Source organism: Dasypus novemcinctus, chromosome 8 (genome assembly GCF_030445035.2).
Source record: "Dasypus novemcinctus isolate mDasNov1 chromosome 8, mDasNov1.1.hap2, whole genome shotgun sequence".
In the NCBI taxonomy this organism is placed as follows: Eukaryota; Metazoa; Chordata; class Mammalia; order Cingulata; family Dasypodidae; genus Dasypus; species Dasypus novemcinctus.
Window position 1 is genome coordinate 17,189,320 of NC_080680.1, and position 21,581 is coordinate 17,210,900.

At 40.3% G+C, this 21,581-nt stretch overlaps 1 protein-coding gene across 9 annotated transcripts in view; it reads left to right on the forward strand.

Moving 5' to 3' along the window:
- Nucleotides 1-21,581, forward strand: part of LOC101425300 (zinc finger protein 782-like) — a 109,374-nt gene that overhangs the window by 34,735 nt on the left and 53,058 nt on the right. The window lies entirely within an intron of this gene.

The following is a 21,581-nucleotide window of genomic DNA, read 5'->3' on the forward strand; positions in this document are numbered from 1 at the left end:
TCTGACATCAGTTTCGATTTGCCACATGTATATTAATAACAAGTAAACCTTTACAGGAAATCTCTGAGAGTTCAAAAAGCCATATTACATTCTCTTTCTCGTCCTGCCTTCTAACTTGTGTGCATTGGAAAGACTATTGTCATTGACTATTTTCTTTTCCAAAAAGCCAAACAGTGTTTTCTACATACTTTTCTGTTTTCTCGTTAGCAGTACATTTTAAATAAACATATATATTCATACATACCACTTAATACAGTTCTTAGTTTGAAAAATGACCTGATTATCATCAGCATCATAACATTTTTTTTATTGCTTAATACCTATTCTAACTTCACATAAATTTGCCACATAAAGCTGTATAGGAAATCTCTGAAATCTTAAAGTGCCATACCAGATTCTCTCTCTCCTGCTGCCTTCTCACATGTGTATATAGAGAAGACTATTGTTATTGAACTGCCTCTTTTCCAAAAAGCCAAATAGCATTTTCTACATACTTTCCAGTACATTTTAAAGAAACATGTATACATACAGGTCATATTCGCAGTATGAAAAATCACCTAATTTTATATATAACAGGATCTGTGAATAACGATATCCAGTAAAGGAAACGTCTTTGTCTCCCACATGCTTGATATGGCTCAGTGAGGTGGTTATATAAGCTGTATTATTCAACACCTAATTCTTTGTAACACATGCATTGTAAATTTTTTATGATGAAAGGTCATTTAGTGTACTCTGTTGTCTTCCTAGTCTTGGCAGTGTGACAGTGTTTAAGAGAATGGTCTTGCAGCTACATTACCTGTGCTCAAATCCCATATAGTGACACAATTGAGGAGCCTTAAACTATTCCTTGGCCAGGATTCCTGTGTTTGCTTGATGGCCTGGTTTTGTGACTGAACAACCTTGGACCTCCTCCTTGCCTAACCCTGCAAATAACTAAAGTTTCTGCTGAACTGAAGTCACTGGCTTCCTTTATATGCTTTGTCTCTCTTCATTGTAGTTTCCTGTCCAGTATTGAGTATCTTTCCAGACTTGGTATCAGATGAGTAGAAATTAGATAAACCTCCAGCTTATTCCATACCTCAGACCCAGAAAATGAGCTGCAAGGATTTCTTTTGTCGATTGAGATGGTTGTAAACTTCTGACTCTGTAGGTTTGTATATGTTGTGGGATGAAGGTTCATTGATTCTCTAAGATTTTCAAAACACAGACAAAGATTCAAAATTGTCAAGCTTTCTATAGATGCACAAAAAAAGCAACAAACTTACTGGATTAAAACATGTCCCATTTCTTTGTTCTCTGTTTTTTTTGGTCAAAAGTAGTCAAGTGGGCTTGGCTGAGCTTTAGTGTCTCATAGTCAAGTGAATCTTCTTCCAAGCTAACTCATATTCAGAAAACCTAGTTCTCTCCAGCTATAGGTCTGAAGTTCCTTTGCCTTCCTGGCTCTCAGCCAGTGGCTCACCTTAGCTACTTGAGGCCACCCATGTTCATTATGTGGGGCTTCCATCTTCAGAGCAGCTGTGGCAGGTCTATTTCTTATATTTCCAAATCTCTCTGACTTACCCTTTTTTCCTTGAGGCATAGCATAGCTTTCTCCTTTTAAGGGCTCATGTGAATCTACCAAGCCCACATAGAAAATCTTATGTAAATCTTATGTAAAGGTCAATTGTGCCACATAATGTAATCATGGAACTAGTGCAGGCCATTTTGGGGACTATTTCAGATTTCTACTTACCACAACACTCTGCATGTAAGAGTCTTTACACAGCTCCATTCTACCCTAGTCCTGTCTTAGAGGGCTAGATTCTGGGGAGATAGGGAAGATCTCTGGACTGCAGACCCCATTTGGAGTCCTGTTCTCATGTGGTGTTTGTAATGTACATGACAGCCCCTCATTGCCCATGAGGAGTAGGACTAGTACAGTGTCTTCCAGAGGCAGTCCTGAGGACATCTGCTGGACCAGTTCTTGCTGAAGGTGTCCTTTTTGACCAGGTGACATAATAATTTCAGCTGGCTCCATGGCAGAAGCTATTATTCACTCTCAATATATAAAGGACTTGCCTGTGAGTTGTTAGACAAGTTCATATCGTCTGACCATTGTTCTCTATAGGAATTTTAGTTATTGGTGTGTATAAAAGGACAAGTCCTAATGTCTGAAGTATGTTAAAATAAATGTAGTAAAAAAGAAAAAAATATAAAGGACTTAATATATAGTCCTATGATAAGATGGAAGTGAGTAGTTATGCAGTGAAAGGAAATGGCAGGGGTATAGGGATGTTATTGCATTGGGCAGTGCAAGATTGACAGGAGTCTAGGGTGAGGAGGATGGGTCAGATGGTTTCTGGAACTGGGGGAAGTGTGAGGGGAGGGAACAGGTGAACAGTGGGGATTGGTGGGAACGTAGTCGAAACTACAATTTTGAGAAGACTCTTGGCAATATGATAAGGAAGGGTTACTTGCTTAGGGTGTTGGATGTGGGGCATTTGGCACAGGGCTCACCTGGGGCAGGTTTATGATGCGTGTGTGAGAGTTCATCTTGTCATAGTGTGTTTTATCAGTGGGTGGAGACCCATATAATGACTGGGAAGGTGTTGAACTCCCATCCTGGGGAGGCCCGATAATCTCAGAGGGGAAGGTGTCTCTTGAGAGCATGGGTGGTTCCTAATAGGGGAGGACAGACTAGTGTGTCAAGCACTTAGCATTATTGCAAGTATCTATGAATTTTGTCCTTTAAGCAGTGAAGCCTGGTGGTTGCTGTGGGCCCTGAGGGGAGGGGAAGGGAGGAATTGAGTAGATGGAAGAGGGAGTAGTTTAAGGGGGCAATGGAAGTGTTCTCCATGATCTTGCAGTGATGGATACAGGCCATGTTAAATTTCACCAAAAATTTTTAAGTGTATGGTCTAAAATGTAGACCATAATGCAAACTACTGACCATGGTTAGTATGGTTAGGGTATGTTTCCATATTTGTACATCAGTTGTAACAAATATACCATCCACATGTAAAAAGATCATTAATAGGGAAGGGGGAATGGGGGAGGATGTTGGGTATATGGGAGTCCCCTATATCCTGTATGTGAATTTACTGTGACCTGAAATTTCATTGAAGACATAATGTGGGGAAGAAGTAAGACACTGAGGAAGAAATGGAAGATATTGCCACTGTACATATAGAACAACAGTTACTACAGCGATGAAAGGCAGAACATGAAAAAAATTTTATTTTTCATGTTTTTAATACCTCAATTTTTAAAAACTTTATTTTAGTTTTATTTTTTATTAATACATTGAGGGTAAGATTAATAGTTACTTGTAACTACATTGAGGACTTGGCATACTGGCCTGTCCTCCCCTATTAAGCACTGCCTACCATCCGAAGAGGCTCCCGCTCCTCTGTTGGAGATCATAGCAGGACTCCCCAGCGTGGGCGTCCAAAACCTTCCTGTTCATTGTGTGATTCTCTACCTACTGATACAACACACTATGGCAAGATAAACACTATACTCCCTAGGAGCCTGCCCCAGGTGTGCCCTACCCCACATGCCCCCCACACCCAACACCCTATACCAGTAACCCTTCCCTGCTATATTTGCCAAAGAACATTCCCAACACGGGAGTTTCAACCACATACCCACAAATCCCCATAGTTCACCTGCTCCTTTCCCTAACTCCTCCCGCAGTTGCACAGACAGTCCAGCACACTCTCCGCACCTACCCGCCTCACAGACCAGCACAACACAACCCCAAAGCATCACTGCACCAATGTTGATGCCCTTCCACTGCACAACTACACCCTTCTACCTTATCATAGATGTTGCCCATTTGGGCATTCACTCATGCTTGACAGTTTAAGGTTGAGAAGTATGTTTCACAATATCTCCTCAAATACTAATTAGGAGGTTTTAATATTTCCACAAATTCATTAACATTCTTTCCTCCAGGAGGTGGGTCTTAACATTCCACCAGCAGCCTCTGAGTTTGTGCACATATTGTTGTGGAGGGTGTGGGTAGCAGCAGGGTGATAGCACCAATCTATACAACAGAAATTTCTGACAAATATAAAAGACATTGTACATTCTTTGGGTACAGATTGAAACATTATCTATAATGTTCTTACAGTTATTAATAACTAGCTATGTTGAAAAGCAGGTAGAAAGTTGAATTAAAGATTAGAGAGGAGGAAAACTGGTTTGCAAAAATGAGCAAAATATTAGGAGGACAGTTATGATGTGATGGTTAAGGGAGGGTCCTTGTACCTCTGCTATAATAGATGAAGTTACCTGAGTTAGTACAACCAGGATAGAGTAGTAAATCCAATCCAGCTGGAAAGTGACTTGAATACATCTTGTTTTCATTTTCACTTGTACTTGTGTTCCCTTGGGAAAAACTGTAGGAAAGGCAAAGTCATGGTCTACAACATGAAGAATTTGGTGCCATCATACATTTAATTTAATGCTGATATGTGGAAGGAACAAAGGCAATTCCAAAGAAAGTGTGTAGACTACTTTTGAGGCTTATTCTTTAAAATACTGAATTTATATGATGTTCATTTCCAGTTTCCTCTCCCCTTTTCCATTATAGAAAGTTGTTTTTTGTGTGTTTTGTTTTTAAAATTGAAAATGTGTAGGGAATACACCTTTGGAATTATTTTATTGTTGGAAGACTTAGCCAAAAACCAAGGAGTCAAGTACATAATAGGCTTTATGTACATAAGCCCCCCATTCCACAAGATGTATACTGAGCATCATAAAGTATTAATTTTCTGATTTTCAGAACATTGCCAACATGGTGAATTCTTAGGGAAGAGCTCAGAAAACCAAGGGAAACCCTCATGTCAAGTTTTATTCATCAACAAAATATTGACCACAGAGCAAGAGAACATCTCAGGAAAACCATACAATCTGTTCACAAACACTTTTCCTTCAAGGATAATGCCTTGTAAAGGTGACATTAGAGCTCCTCATCATCTTGTAAGGTTGTTGGCCCTATGCTATCAATATTTAAGAAAGTACGCTATTAGTTTACTGTACCTGAGAAATTGCTCCTCAGTATTAAAGAGTGTAGAAGTAATACTGAAATTATTTCAGTAATATTGAAATATTTCATTTTGGTAAATTTTGAAAGCCCTAAGTCATAAAAGAAAGTTATTCTGCATAAAATTATTTAGACTTTGGGCCAGGCTTTTGAATATAATGAATGTGAAAGAACTTTCCTTGTGTTGGCTTCCTTTATTACATTTAAGAGTGCCCACACAAAAGTGAAATCTTATAGGTACAAAAATTGGGGGAAAACTTATTTGATAAAACTGCTGTTATTTTGAATATTCCTAAAGAGAGTAAGTGTGACTATGAATTGAATGAAAATAGATGTAATAAAAATGGGAATGATTTCAGTACATTAAATGAATTTCTAAGAAGTGACATAGGAGAGACAAGTTTTCATCAAAAACCACACTTTAGAGAACATTAAAGAATTCATATAGGGGAGAAAACTTGAATTTGGCAAGTTTTGTCTATAATGCACCCTTTGTCATATCAGAAAACTCACACAATAGAGAAATATTTTTATGTTTTTAAAATGAACCTGGATTTTTAGAAAATTCAGAGTAGAATGCAGTTTGTGGTAAATAATATAACTATTATTTTTTAAAAAGATTTATGTATTTATTTATTTCTCTCCCCTTCCCCTCCACCCCAGTTGTCTGTTCTCTGTGTCTATTTGCTGTGTCTTGTTTCTTTGTCCGCTTCTGTTGTTGTCAGCAGCACGAGAATCTGTGTCTCTTTTTGCATCATCTTCTTGTGTCAGCTCTCTGTGTGGGCGGTGCCATTCTTAGGCAGGCTGCACTTTCTTTCGCGCTGGGCAGCTCTCCTTACGGGGTGCACTCTTTGCGCGTGGGCCTCCCCTACGTGGGGGACACTCCTGTGTGGGATGGCACTCCTTGCGCGCATCAGCACTGGGCATGGGCCAGCTCCACACGGGTCAAGAGGCCCCGGGTTTGAACCACGGACCTCCCATGTGGTAGACGGACGCCCTAACCACTGGGCCAAGTCCGTTTCCCTATAACTGTATTATATGTATATGACATAACCTCACTGAAAATAGTAATGAAGAAGATAACTTATAGGACCCTAGAAAACACTGTTTTGCCTAGATAATGTAAGGCCAAAGACAAAAAGAATGGTGTACAAACTCTATACTCCTGTTGGTAAGTTTGTTTCTCACAGTGGCTGCTGGGTTGCAGTTGGAAACATTAGTATAAACTCAGTTACTATAATATGTAGAGATAAATGTAAATGTGTATGCATAGGTCTGTACACATGTATATATATTTCTCCTAGCTCTGTCCACACAAAGTATTGTTTTAGTTTGCTAAAGGCTATGAAAAGCAATATACCAGAAATATGTTGGCTTTTATAATGGGAATTAACTAGGTCAAAGTTTACAGTTTTGAGAAAGGGAAAATGTCCAGATCAAAGCATCAGGCAAAGCTCTATCCCTGAAAGTTGGCTGCTGGCACTCCTTTTGTTTCCTTCCTCCCTTCCTCCCTTCCCTTTCTTCTTTTCTTTTCTTTCTTTCCTCTTCTTTCTCTTCTTTAATTTATTTATTAATTTTTTGCTGGCACTCCTGAACTACCACCATGCCATAAGGCCCATTGGAGACTGGTAGTCTCTGCCTCCTCCTTTGGGCTCACTTTCTCACTGAGCTCAGCTGGCACGTGGCAGGGTCTGCTCATCTCTCCTCCCCTCATTGCTTTCAGCATCAGCCTGATCCAGTAGTGGCTTTTATTTCTCTGGGGTTGTGGCTTTTTCCACTTCCTCATGGTCACAGAGCAACCTTGCCTAATTGATGTTTTGTGATAATGTCTATGCCCAGGAAAAATAACAATATGGTATAGCAGTGAGTACCAGGACAGCTTTTTTTTTTTTTAATATTAACAGCAGTATATATCTAGGAGAGAAAGCATCACTTGTTTCCTTTATCATAAAACAAGAGTCAGTGAGTCAACATTTTAATAACACTGACCAAGTTATTTTCTATTCAGGAATTTGCTTTTCAAGTTGAATCTTTAAAATGTATCCATTCATATATTTGTGTTAAATTTATACATCAAAAAGATGTTCAGAATCCTAATCTTAAATATAATCCATAACTTAGCAACGCATAGTCCACAAACTATACAGTAATGCTACCATTTAGATTTATATGCTTCATCTTAAAGACTTATGTATTTATAAACTGAATTTTTACCCTGTTTATCCAGAAGAAATATCCCTGTGTCTAAAAATTTAAACGATAATAAAAATGACAGATTCAAATAATTCATGCTTTTTTCCTTTCAGGCTGCAGCACCCCCTTTAGTATCTCTTGCAAAGCTGGTCTTTTGGTAACATTCCCTCAGTTTTTGTTGATTTGTGAAGACTTTGAACCCACCCTCATTTTCCAGAACAGGTTTGCTGGATACAGAATTCTTGGCTGGTAGTTTTTCTCTTTCAGTACCTTAAGTACATCATAGCACTTTCTTCCCCCCTCCACGGTTTCTGATGAGAGTTCTGCACTTAATCTTATCGAGTTTCCCTTGTATGCTTTGCTTTTCTCTTGCTGCTTTCAGAATACTCTCTTTATCTTTGATATTCATCATTCTGAATAGTAGGTGTTTCGGGATAGGTCTCTTTGTATTTATTCTGTTAGGGGTGTGTTGGCCTTCTTGGATACTGATATTTATGTCCTTCATAAATTTTCTTTCTGTCCCTTTTCCATTCTCTTCTACTTCTGGGACACCAATTATGTGAATGTTTGTGCATTTTGCGTTGTAATTCAGTTCCCTGAGACTCTGTTCCATTTTTTCCATTCTCTTTAGTTTTGTTCTCCTGTCTTTTCTCCTTCAGATGTTCTGTCCTCAAAATCACTAATTTTGTCATCAAGCAATTAAAGTCTGCTTTTATGTGCCTGTAATATATTTTTAATCTTATCCTTTGTTTCTTTCATCCCCATAAGGTGTGTTACTTTTCTTTGCAGGCTTTCAAATTGTTCTTTATGCTCTCCCAGGGTTTTCTTAATAGCCTTTATTTATTTTCTGTTTTATCCTTTATTTCTTTAGTCATATTTTCTTTAAATTATTTGAAGTGATTTAGAAAAGTTGTGCGATTATCACTGATTAATTGTATTAAATCCTGTATCTCTTCAGGATATTTGTTTTTTCTTTGTCTGGGCCATCTCTTTTTGTTTCCTATTATGGCTTGTAATTTTTTTGCTGGTTTCTAGGCATACGAATATGTTGATGTATTTACTCTGATGGCTAATTTCTCTCTCTTGCCTATTGTTTTATTTTCCACAGGTTTTCTTTGCTATTTGATTCAACTTATTTTCAGTCTTTAAAATTACCCAGCTTAAGCTTTCAAAATCAGGCTAGCAAGTCACAATGGGGCACAGATTTTCTCCCAGTGGTTGGATACAGAGTGGGAGCAGTTTTTGTCCATGCAGTTTCCAGACCGGCCAGCAGATGGTTCTACTCAATGCACCCTTCCATGGAGTTGTTTCAGTCTGGGCTTCCTGTGTTCCTGTGTTCAAAGCGTGCTCTGCTGACGAAATTTACTGAAGAAAAGTGCTCCGGCCAGCGGGGGCAAATCCAGGGACCTGTGGAAAGAAGCAGGGTGGGGCAGGAGTCGAGAGAAGAATGGAGACAAGACAGGATTCTGATCAAGTCTCGTTTATTGGGGGTAAAACATGGGAATTTATAGGGAGGGAAGGGAACGTGTACATAGGTGATAGGCTGGTTTTGTGGGTGGCAGACGTCCAAGGAGGGTATTGGCCGACGGTTCGCGTCGAGTCTGCGGAGTCTCGTGCCTTGCGCATGCGTATTGCTGTGGTCGCCAGAGTTGTAGCGGGAAGGGGAGAACAAAGAAGCAGGGAAGAAGAAGAATAAGGAAATGACAGGGCAGATTTGTGAATTTCGCCATGTTGTGGGAGGCTGTAAATAGGTCTCACAGTGGGTGGCTCCCTACAGGTCCCCCTTTTCTGTTTAATGCGTAATGAATTGAAGAAAGGAACAGCTGGCGACGGCTCACGTTAGAGCAGGGCTTATTTTCAGTAGTGGCATGCGGCTGCAAGGTACTCCCGTGCTGAAAGGGGGGCTGTGCCTGTCTTAGGTCGGGGCTGCACCTGGTAAGTGATTCGTCTTACCTGGCATGCGATCAATCTTACCCGTCATTGGGAATCATGGCAGCAAAAGGCCACGTCCCTGTCTTAGGTTGACTGATGGGTCAGCCCAGTTGCCCATCATTGGCTAACCAGTCCAGCGACAGATGGCCTGCAATTACAGCAAGCTATAATGGGGAGCCCTCATAGACCGCGTATGACAAGCATGATGTACTGAGATTGGTGGGTGTGGCCACACCCGCCCCGGTCTTGTCAGGCCAGGGTGCCCATTGCTCATTCGAGCCGCTGGATCTTTGCGGAAGCCATTCAGTGATATAGATTAAACAGAGAAGGTTAAGCCGTGATAAGGGAGGTGGTGACTGTAAGGGGAAAACAGGCAAAGAAATATTATTAGGGTACAGGATAGCAAATGAGACAACATAAGAAATTTGCATTTTCAAAAGTTGGTTGGTTGTTCTTCGGTCCGGATAGGTTGGTACTGACGAACAGCGGCAAGATACATCACGTGGGCTGAAATTTGCTTCATCCTTTCTTGGAGAAATTTAAGGAGGCAAGATGCAAATGCACAGATTAAAAGGAGAGCGATTAGGGGGCTGAGGATGGGACCCAGCCATGTTACAAGGGGGGAGGTGAGCAAGGCAGATAAGGAGGAGGTTGATTGGGAGGGCAATATTCCTTCCCACAATTCTTGCAATTTCTTAACATTTTGCTCAAGAATACCAGATTCATTTATAAAGTAGCAGCATTCCTCTTGGAGAAAGAGGCAGGTTCCCCCTTTTTGTTTTAAAAGCGTAATTTTCAGGGTATGATGGCTGTGTTTAACTATGGCTTAACCTGTAAGATTATAAGGAATATTAGCAACATATTGAATACCATATTTTAAAAAGAAAGATTCAAAGGATATACTAATGTAAGAAGGTGTATTATCAGTTTTAATTTTCAGAGGGCATCTCCTTACAGCAAAAGCAGACCAGAGGTGTGAGTGAACATGATGAAACCATTCCCCACTTTGAGCAGTAGCCCACAAAAAATGAGAATAAGTGTTACTATAAACATGAACATATTGTAGTTTACTAAAGGATGGTGTGTGAATAACACCCATCTGCCATAATTGATTTAGGAGTCAGGCCTCTGGGATTAGTTCCAGCCTGAAAAGGCACCACTGGTAGTGGTCCACAAGTAGGACAAGTGCGAATAATTTCTTGAGCTTGATGTTTTGTTAATTGAGGAAATTTATGTCTAAGTCCCTTAGTATTAATATGAGTTAATGTATGCTATTTATTGGCATCCTGCAAATATCCTACTAATAAATCAGCTCTTGCATTTGCTGTCATAGGACTAGGCAAAGAGGTATGAGAGCGTATATGAGTAATGTAAATAGGATGCTGCCTTAACTTAATGAGATGTTGCAAGTCAGCGAAAAGTCGAGATAACTTATTAGTAGCAAAGATATGAGCTGTTTCAATATGCTTAACAGTAAGGCATACATATTCAGAATCAGAGACAATATTCAAAGGTTCCTTAAATATTGTTAACACCTTAATGATGGTAGCAAGTTCAGTACGCTGAGCAGACGTGAATGGAGTCTGCCAAGCCTGTTCTTTTCAAGAAGTAACGTATGCTGCTTTTTTATTACTATTACTATCAGTAAATACTGTACAAGATGGTTGGGCTATGCACATAGTCCTGAAAAGTACTGCAAAAGTTTATTGTTGGGTATTTTATAGATAGAGGAATGCAGCTAGCTTGATTTGTCTAAGAAGAAACTAAAGAAAGTCTTAGCAAGTTTTAAAACAAAGTGGTAGCAATACAGCTGGACTTAACTTTTTGCAACAAACTAGCAGTGTTTGGGATTGCTGCATACTAGTGTTGTTAATTTAATCTATGATAAGAGGTTGTTTCTGTGACACATACTCTTTCATAATATTTGAAACCATAATTAACCACATTGCACTTCTCTTTTAATATTATGCTGAAATATTGGTAAATTTATACACTCTTAAGCATTCATAGGAATCTTTTACTCATACAACTTTAATTAACAGAGGGTTAAAAAATCCTGTTAATTTTATAACACTTTTAAACACTCTCAACATAATATATTAAATAACATATTAAATGAACTTAACTGTTTTTTCTTTCAAGGTAAAAGAACAAATCTCTTGTAATTAGTTTGAAATAAAAAGCTGCTTTTCAGGATCTGATTTTTTAGAAAGCAGGTTTAAACATTATTTCCTTTAAAAGAGGTAAGACCCTTTCTTCCTTGAACACTGAGGAAATGATGAGGTTAAAGCATAAGAAGCTGTTTTGATAAAACAGACTCTGTATACTGATTATTCAGGATATAAACTTTCTATAAACTTTCACCAGAACAGACTAATGATTTCAGAGACTCTGAAAAAGAACAGTATTTTTAACTTTGATACATACTACTTGATACTAAGGCTTTTTCAAACTTTATAGACAGACCCTTCAAATCTTACTTAACTTTAACCATAAAATTTTCTTTCCACAAACCTTCTATACTTTCAGTATTTATTTGTCCCACATTTTACTCTTTCTCAATAATCAATCATTTTATTTCAGGATGAAATCATCTCCTGTTTCCTTAGTAATAAAAACACATTCCATACATCCCATATACTAAGTTACCAGGCAAACTTCTTACAACATATCACTGTCATTAACACTAAATGAGCTGTTAAAATAATGAACTTTTTTTCACTTTAAATACTTAGTAGCATGTAATACCAGAAGCAGTCCCCTAGAAGCCAGTTTGCAGGGAAGAGTAGCCACCAACAAGTTTTCCTGTTATAAAATTACCTTTTATTATTTATCATCATCAATTCGGTTTTATATATATTTAATAATGACTTTTTGGAATTAGCCATTTAAATACCTTAATTTAAACAATGCTTCATTAAACTTCTTATAATTATTTATAACAATATAGACTATATTATTTTAAGACAACTTTTACCTTCACAGAACACATTCCCTTACTTAAAGTTACCACAATACCTTCTACAACTCACCACATACAAATTAAGTTCCAAGAGTTTATAAAAAATTAGCCATCCTATTTTAGGACAAAATACGCCTTTTTGCAAAACTTATTAAATTTCAGTTAGCATTTTCACAAACTTTTAATGAAATATTCATTTAAGTTTTGCATCCTTCATATTATCCTGTGAAGAAAGATAAGTTATTCATTTCAATCTAGGCAAGAACCATTTTTTATGAAAAGGCATAGTAATTTTATTAGTCAAGACTTACAATTTTTATTATTGTAGATACCTTATTAACATTTAAACTTATGTATTAATATAATAAACTTAAGTATTAATATAAGTGCTTATTTAATTTTTGGCCATTTGAATAGAGCTCTTTTAAAAATATCTACTAATTTATATTTATCATCCGGAGGTATCACAAAATATACTGACATTGAATGAACAGACAAACACAAAACAATTACAACAGAAACATACAATGTATTTGCAATCGACTCATAATTCTTTACTTTCTTGGTATAGCTGCTTTTATTTTTTATTTTTATTTTTTTTTAAAGATTTATTTATTTATTTAATTTCCCCCCCTCCCCTGGTTGTCTGTTCTTGGTGTCTGTTCGCTGCGTCTTGTTTCTTTGTCCGCTTCTGTTGTCGTCAGCGGCACGGGAAGTGTGGGCGGCGCCATTCCTGGGCAGGCTGCTCTTTCTTTTCACGCTGGGCGGCTCTCCTCACGGGCGCACTCCTTGCGCGTGGGGCTCCCCCACGCGGGGGACACCCTTGCGTGGCACGGCACTCCTTGCGCGCATCAGCACTGCGCACGGCCAGCTCCACACGGGTCAAGGAGGCCCGGGGTTTGAACCGTGGACCTCCCATATGGTAGACGGACGCCCTAACCACTGGGCCAAAGTCCGTTTCCCGGTATAGCTGCTTTTAAATCCTCTGTTATATAGCACATCTTAGATTGTACCTCTTAAGATCTCTTCTGGAATTCATGTCGCCTGTAATATGCAAGCTTGTGCTTGGAAACATTTTTATTAGTTATCAGCAATCAGTTAAAATAACTTGAGCAGCATAAATGTAGTTAAGTTTTCACTTTGCAGTTTAGACAGACCATTAACACATTTTTGGATTATTACTGTAAGATTAAACTGAGACTTGAAGTTCTGGATAAAACTATTGATTTAAAACCGAAAACTTCCTTTAGACCTTGATAAAAACTTGGTACCAATTTTATTATCTTGGTTAAGTAAGCTCAATCAGAATTAGCATGGAATTAAAACAAAACACAAATGTTGCCACACTTCTCTCTCTTTCCAGTGGAGTAACTATATTAGCCTTCACTAGCCTAGAGCTACATTGTCATGTAGACAGTAGGGAGCTGGAAGAGTTGTGAAAGGGGTTGGCATTTGCCGGAACAGAGTTGATTGCCTTATAAGCTTGTTTGGATTTTGGCGCTTGTGGCTGGCCTTGTTGATAGGCGGGGCCAATTTCAGAACAAAGCCTGATGTAACCAGACAAGTTCTCTTTCTTTCTATAAGGTCTAACTGCAGCCTGATAAGCCGCATTTGCATTTACAAAGGCAATTTGCTTTACATAGTCTGTTTATGTATTGGTATCACCAAACAGTCTTTCTGTAGCCGGGCACAATCTGCCTACAAAATCTGAAAAGGGTTTCTCTGGCCACTGCTTAATAGTAGTGAGGGAGGAGGCAGGGTGTTCTTTTGTAGGCAGCCTTTTCCAGGTTCTAAGGGCCGCGGTTTGAATTTGGGAGAAAAGGGTGGGGTCATATCTTGCTTGTTGCACAGTGCTTTCATAATCTCCCGAGCCTTTTATGGAGCAGTGGGCCCATAGGTGGAGGCGGCGGTTTTAAGCTTTTTTAGGGCTTTTAAATCGAATGGGGTATGGCGCCGCTCAGAGTTACGGAGAGCGGGTGCCGAAGCACTAGGGAAAGCATCAACATCGTGTGAGGGTGGTAAATCAATGTCTGCTGGTGATTTAGTAACAGGGAAGATGGAGGCGGTGGCACGCCTGGCTAAGGCGTAATGAATGTGGTTGAGTGCGCCGCGAGAATGGTTGGAGGGGGTGATATGAGTAATGGCCTGCATGGGCATGGCAGACAAAGGAGGGGCAGGGGCGTGTATGGCTAGCTGGTGGATAAGGGAGTTACGCTGCTCCAAAAGGCGGTTCTTTTCTAGTAACTGAGCAGTTAGAGTGGAAACCTCAGCGCGCAATTGAATATTTGCATCAGGAGGTTCAGAAACAGGAAAGGAAGCAGGAGGAGGTGGCTGAGACATAGGAAGAAGTAAAGGAGTGGGGGGAGGGGGTGGCGGAGCCCGAGGCACAGGGAGATAGTTTCCCGGGGATAGGGAGGGCGGGAGGGCGGAATAGAGAGGCGGAGGAACAAGCATTGGCATTGGCGCTGTGGGCGGGGAATAATGGTGTGTATGGTTATCCATGAGCTCTGGAGCTTGAGATATGGGGAGGTTACCTTTAGGGGATGTGATACTAGGTTTTGGATGTGTGTCTGAGTGATTTTCGTCGTCAGAAGGGGAACTTTCATCCTCACTATGTATAGTGATGGAGACTGAACTCAAGCGACTGGAAGGTCGTGCAATCTGAGGGACAGAAGGTGAAGGCTGAGGAGCCTTATTGCCTTGCATAGGAGGGGGTGGGAGGGTAGGTGAACAAAGAACTTTTTCGCCCTGTTTAACAACTTCAGCCACTTGGGGGCAGAGGTGGCGCACAGCCAAAAGATCATTAATTACAGTCCAATAATTAAAGGCAGTAACAGGGACCTTACTGGGGCCAAAGGTCTTGTAAAAGTCCTGTAGGGCATCGCCTACACGGCGCCACCATTGTTCATTGATAGTACCTTCTTGGGGAAACCAGGGACAAATTTCTTCAAGGAAAGCAAAAAATTTAGAAAGTTCTTTAACATGAACCTTTACTCCTCTCGTCTTAAGTGTGGCCTGTAGTCCGGAAAGGAAAAGGGAACAATCACTAGAGGCCCTGCCCCATTGTAGCCGATCACTTACCGAGATGTCTTCCAGGGAATAGGCAGTTCCCTGAAGGTCTCCTCCTCCCAAGCTGAAAGCTCAGGTCTTCCGCCCAGGCCGATGGCCCAGGTCTTCCGCCCAAGCTGAAGGCTCAGGTCTTCCGCCCAAGAATTCTCAGGTCTTCCTTATTTACAAAAACCACCTGTGCAGGTTTTCCTTTGTGTCGGCTTGCTTCTTCCCCCGCGTCCCGTAAACAACGGTGGGCGGGGGCCCACGACGTTGGGCGCCACTTGCTCCGGCCGGCGGGGGCAAATCCAGGGACCTGTAGAAAGAAGCAGGGTGGGGCAGGAGTCGAGAGAAGAATGGAGACAAGACAGGATTCTGATCAAGTCTCGTTTATTGGGGGTAAAACACGGGAATTTATAGGGAGGGAAGGGAACGTGTACATAGGTGATAGGCTGGTTTTGTGGGTGGCAGACGTCCAAGGAAGGGATTGGCCGACAGTTCGCGTTGGGTCTGCGGAGTCTCGCGCCCTGCGCATGCGTATTGCTGTGGTCGCCAGAGTTGTAGCGGGAAGGGGAGAACAAAGAAGCAGGGAGGAAGAATAAGGAAATGACAGGGCAGATTTGTGAATTTCGCCATGTTGTGAGATCCACCATGTTGTGGGAGGCTGTAAATTGGTCTCACAGTGGGTGGCTCCCTACAGAAAAGCACCCCAACCTCCCCTCCCTTTTTCCTTGAAACAGCCGACAGTTAGGAAGATGTGTGTTCTCCTTTCATTTGGTTATAGTGAGACAGGGCTTTTACTCCAGCTTAATATCTTGGAGGTAGGGGCCGGTAGACCTTCTTGGTTGCCTCGGGCTGGTAACTCACAGTAGTCTTGTTGGCTTCTTCACAGGATGGCTTTTAAAAACATGGAGGCCTACCTCTAAGTATCATGCCAGTTGTTGTATTTCCTTTCCCAAACCAATGAGGAAAATAGAAAATCACCATTAGAACAACACAATATAGTGATGCAGACATGATTCAATGATGACTGCTAAAATTGCTGGGCAAATTTTAAAGAGAAACAGGATATTTAAAAGTATCTCTCAGCAAATATATATTAGTTATTATGGTGGTTTTAACATATGTCCACAAATTAATTGACATACCTCATTCTAGGAGGTAAGTCTTAACACACTGCTGTCACCACTGCCAAGTATGTGGACTTGCATCTAACAAATAGTAACTTTACTCTGGAGAAACCTGGAAGACACCATTTTAAGTGACCAAGGTTGCCATCTCCAGAAATAATCTATATTGACACCCTTTACCCTCACAGCATAATGCTATGAGGAGGACACATACCTCTGTGATATTCTCCCCCCATACCTCCAGCCTCAGTAATATAAGAAAACATAAGCAAACCAAAGTGAGGGACACAGTACAAAATATCTGACCAAGTACTCTCCGAAGGTGTCATGTTCATGAAAGATAAAAACCATAAAACTGACACCAATTGAAGGAGGCTAAGGACACATAACTACCAAGTGCAATTTGACCTTCGGTTGGCTCCTGGAACAGTTAAGGGACAATATGTAGGTAATAGGTACATAATAGGAGCTCCTGTAACTTTCTTATTTTGCATTAATAGATGGTTATGTATGTTGTTAATAGAAGAAAATGGATGAGGACTCTACAGAAACTCCAACAACCTTTTCAACTTTCTGTAATTCTAAAATTATTAGAAAATTTTAAAAATTGTTTAAGAAAATTTAAATACAGTATAAAAAATATGAAGAAAAAACACCTCAAATCTTCAGGAACCTCAGTGCTTATTTAATGGCTATTCTCAGGACACAATTCAAGCAGATCAAAAAACCAAACTGCATATCTTATTTATGACTTTGCTAAGGATACTGGATGAGAAAGACCATCCTACCTGCATAAAATAAATGAATGACAGTTCAGTTTTAGCTTTAGAACACAAGGGTTTTTCTGTAGAAAATGGAATTTTATCAAAGGGAGCCCTGTTTTTATGTAACTCTCTGTTTAAGGGAAATAAATTTCCTTTTATTGTATTCATCACCAAGAAGTCATCATGATAATGAGAATGGTCCGTTGGGTCCTTTGAGACCTTTGGGAATCTATGACTTGGAAGAGTCAGTTCTTTCCTTCAGTTCCCCAAGCCCTGACCATGATCCTCACACAGGCCTGGATCCCATTAGCTACTGGGAGAAGAGGGGGCCACACCTGAACACTCCTTTTCTCTCTCCCATTTGATCCCCTTCTCTCCTCTCCTCTCCCTATTTTCCACCCTCGTTGGTGGCTGCCCTTATCTGTGGAGCCTCCTGTACTTCTCCCCCACAGCCTGCCTTGCATGCAGGCGCATCACAGGACTCCAAAGAGGGCAAAGTCAGCTTGGGTATGGGAACCTTCTATCACTCCCCGGTCAGGCTTTGAGAGCATGTGAAAGTGCTCAGAGCCCAGGTCTCAGGAGTATGGTAGGGATGAAGAGGCATGAGCATTGCCTAGGAAAGGAGCTGATGTATTTTGCAGTTTTTAAAAAATTTAAGAATTTAGAAATTGTCTTTTTAATGTTTATAGGTTGAATCTTGCTGAGAGTTACTCCGTGTAATAGAGCACTGACTCCTACATCCTCTCTTCTTAATTTTTCTTCTTCCCTGATTTGAACTTGTATAGCACCAAGATGAATTTTTAAAAATTATTTTGGTAGTAGCACATGTTATTCAAGAGGCATTACTATGATTTTTCAACTTTTTTTTTTTACACCTTGCTGTCAGTTTTATTTGAATGAAAGTTGAGGTCATACATTTAGCTTAACAATAATAAAAACGTCCAGAGACTTCCGGGGAGATGGCCGATTAGAAAGACAAGGGACTCTCTTCTCTGCCAGAAAAATAGCTAGAGAATAGGCTGAAATGGCCTGGAAAAAGATCTTCTAGGTTGGACACTGTCCAGAAGAGAGAGGGACAAATGAGCGGAATTGTGACAATTACAATACTCTGAGTTGAAACCAGTGGCTGCTACTGCTGGCACCCTCCCCCACACTAAAGATACATTAGAATTCTCAAGGCTCTGAGCTGGCCATAGACAAAGGGGGTTCCAGTGAACTCCCACCCCAGAAAAGAGGACAGAGAGGGACACAGCCTAAGGTTACTAACCTGACCCACAAATTTGGTTTACTGTGACCCACCAGCCCTTCCAAACCATCCATTATTTGCCTTGAGAGACAGCACAGGACTGGAGAGATCAGACCCTCTCAATCTCCCTCTCTCCTAGCCACACTGTCTAAGAGGAAGCACTTCCTCAGGCAAGGGGAGAGAGGGACACAACCAAAGACTTATGCAGCTTTTGATGCACAAATTTATTATGTTGTGTCTCAGAAGCTATTCATTGCCATTTGGAGCTGTACCATTCTTTGCCTTAGCTGCTGGCAAGGAGCTAAAGAGATATGACCCCCCCCCCCCCAATCTCCTCCACAAGCGGGCCTGATTATTTAGGACGTAGAGGGGAGTGGAATTATTTCTACCTGGGGAAAGAGGGGACTGCCAGCAAAGGCTGGAGAACTGTCTTTGAGAAAGTTGAATTACAAGGCTGTTAGCCTCCAAGCAGTAACCTCTATCACATTGATCCAGTCTCTGTTGCTGCAAGCACTGTGACCACGCATTGAATTGACTGGGTTGCTGAAGAAGTGCCTTCTGCTCGCAGACTGAGGAAGTGCATTTGAGGAAATTTTAAATAAGAGAGGCTTTCCCTGGCCTTTTTAGCCTTCCATCCAAAGACCCTAGGAAGTGTGTCTGCAACTCATTACTCTGCCCAAGAGCCCAGTTTTGAGCAGCTAACAGGGACAATCCTAACGATCCAGGTCAAACCAAGATGCAAAGAGCAGCAATAACACATTCTCCTGCCACTAAATTCATACACAAGACAGAAATTGAGCATCAGAGTAAACTTGCCGTCATAATCACATGCCTACACACCAGCGAAAAATAACAAACCATACTAAACCAACAGAAGATACGGCACAAGAAAAGTAATACATCAATGCCCCAAAAGAGATGCAGGATTTGAGAAAACCAATTAACAAAGTGTACACACATTTCCAAAATGAAATTAATAAGTTGAAAGATAATATGGGTAAAGAGATAAATGACATCCAGAAGACATTGAGTGATCACAAAGAAGAATTTGAAACCCATAATACAAAAGTAACAGAGCTCCTGGGAATGAGAGCTACAATGGTTGAGGTCAGAAACACATTAGAAGCATACAAGAACAGACTCACAATGATAGAAGAAAAAATAAGTGATGCAAAAGTCAGAACAGCTAAAATTGTAGAGAGAAAAGAAGGGAAAAAATTGAGCAGGGGCTTAGGGAGTTGAACGACAATGTGAAATGTAACAAAATACATGTCATGGGAGTTTCAGAAGGAGAAGAGAAGGGAAAATGGACCAAAAGCGTATCTGAGGAAATAGTAGCTGAGCATTTCCCAACTCTCACAAAATAAATGAGTTTATATGTCCAAGAAGTACACCATACTCTAATCAGAATAAATCCAAATAGACCTACCCCAAGACACATAATAACTACTTAGAATATCACATGTCAAAGATAAAGAGCAAATTCTGAGAGCGGCAAGGGAGAAGCAAACCATCACACACAAGTGATGTCCAGTAAGATTTAATATGGACTTCTCATCATAAATCATGGAGTCAAGAAAACAAGGGAGGAAAGCGGACTTGACTCAGTGGTTAGGGCGTCCGCCTACCACATGGGAGGTCCGCGGTTCAAACCCTGGGCCTCCTTGACCCATGTGGAGCTGGCCCATGTGCAGTGCTGATGCGTGCAAGGAGTGCCCTGCCACGCAGGGGTGTCCCCGCGTAGGGGAGCCCCATGCATAAGGAGTGCACCCCACAAGGAGAGCCGCCCAGCGTGAAAGAAAGTGCAGCCTGCCCAGGAATGGCGCCGCCCACACTTCCCGTGCTGCTGACGACAACAGAAGCGGACAAAGAAACAAGATGCAGCAAATAGACACAGAGAACAAGAGAACAGACAACCAGGGGCGGGGGGGGGGGGAATTAAATAAATATATAAATCTTTAAAAAAAAAAGGCAAACAAGGGAATGATACAATTAGTATACTAAAAGAGAAAAACTGCCAGCTGAGAATTCTTTATCTAGCATATTTGTCCTTCAACTATGAAGTTGAGTATAAAATATTTACAAACAAACAAACTATGAGGGTACATAAAAAAAAAATCCACCTTTGCAGGAAATATTAAAGGAAATCTTAGAGCCTGAAAGAAAAGACAGGAGAGAGAGACTTGGAGGAGACTAGAGAAGCAAGAATAACAGAAAAGTTAACCAAAGAGTAAAAAGGCACAGGAAAATATGGTATGACATAAAAACCAGAGAAGAAAATGGTGGAAGTAAATAATGCATTTACAGTAATATCATTGAATGTGAATGGATTAAACTCTGAATCAAAAGAAATAGGCTGACAAAATGGAGAAAAAGCTATGAGCCATCCATATGATGGTTACAAGAGACTACCTTAGACCCAGAGATACAAACTTTCTGAAAGTAAAAGTCTGGAAAAAGATACTCCACACAAATAGTAACCAAAACGAGCAGGGATAGCTCTACCAATATTGGTCAAAACAAGCTTTAAATGCAAAAAAGTTAAAAGAGATACAGAAGGCCATTATATTAAAAGGGACAATCCATCAGGAAGATGTAACAGTCATCAATATCTGTACACCTAATCAGTGTGCCCTAAAATACATGAGACAAACCCTGGCAAAACTGAAGGGAGAAATAGACATGTCTACAATATTCGTTGGAGACTTCAACACACCACTCACATCATTAGATAGAACAACTAGAAAGAAGATTAACAAGGAAATAGAGAACTTGAACAATATGATAAACAAGTTAGATCTAACATATATATAGCGAATGGTGCATCCAAACACAGTGGGTTATACATGCTTCTCAAGTGCCCATGGATCTTTCTCCAGGATAGACCATATGTTAGATCCCAACACAGTCTTAATAAATATAAAATGATTGAAATTATACAAAGCTCTTTCTCAGACCATAATGGAATGAAACTGGAAATCCTTAATAGGTAGGAAAAAGGTAAATTCACAAATGTGTGGAGGCTAAGCAACACATTTCTAAATAATCAGCAGGTCAAAGAAGGTATTGCAAGTGAAATCAGTAAGCATATTGAGACACATGAAAACAAGAACACAACTTATCAGAACTTGTGGGATACAGCAAAGGCAGTCTTGAAAGGGAAATTTATAACCGTAAACTCCTACATTAAAAGAGAAGAAAAAGCTATCCTCAAAGATTGAACTGTACAAATTTAGCAACTAGAAAAAGAAGAGCAAACCAATCCCAAAGTAAG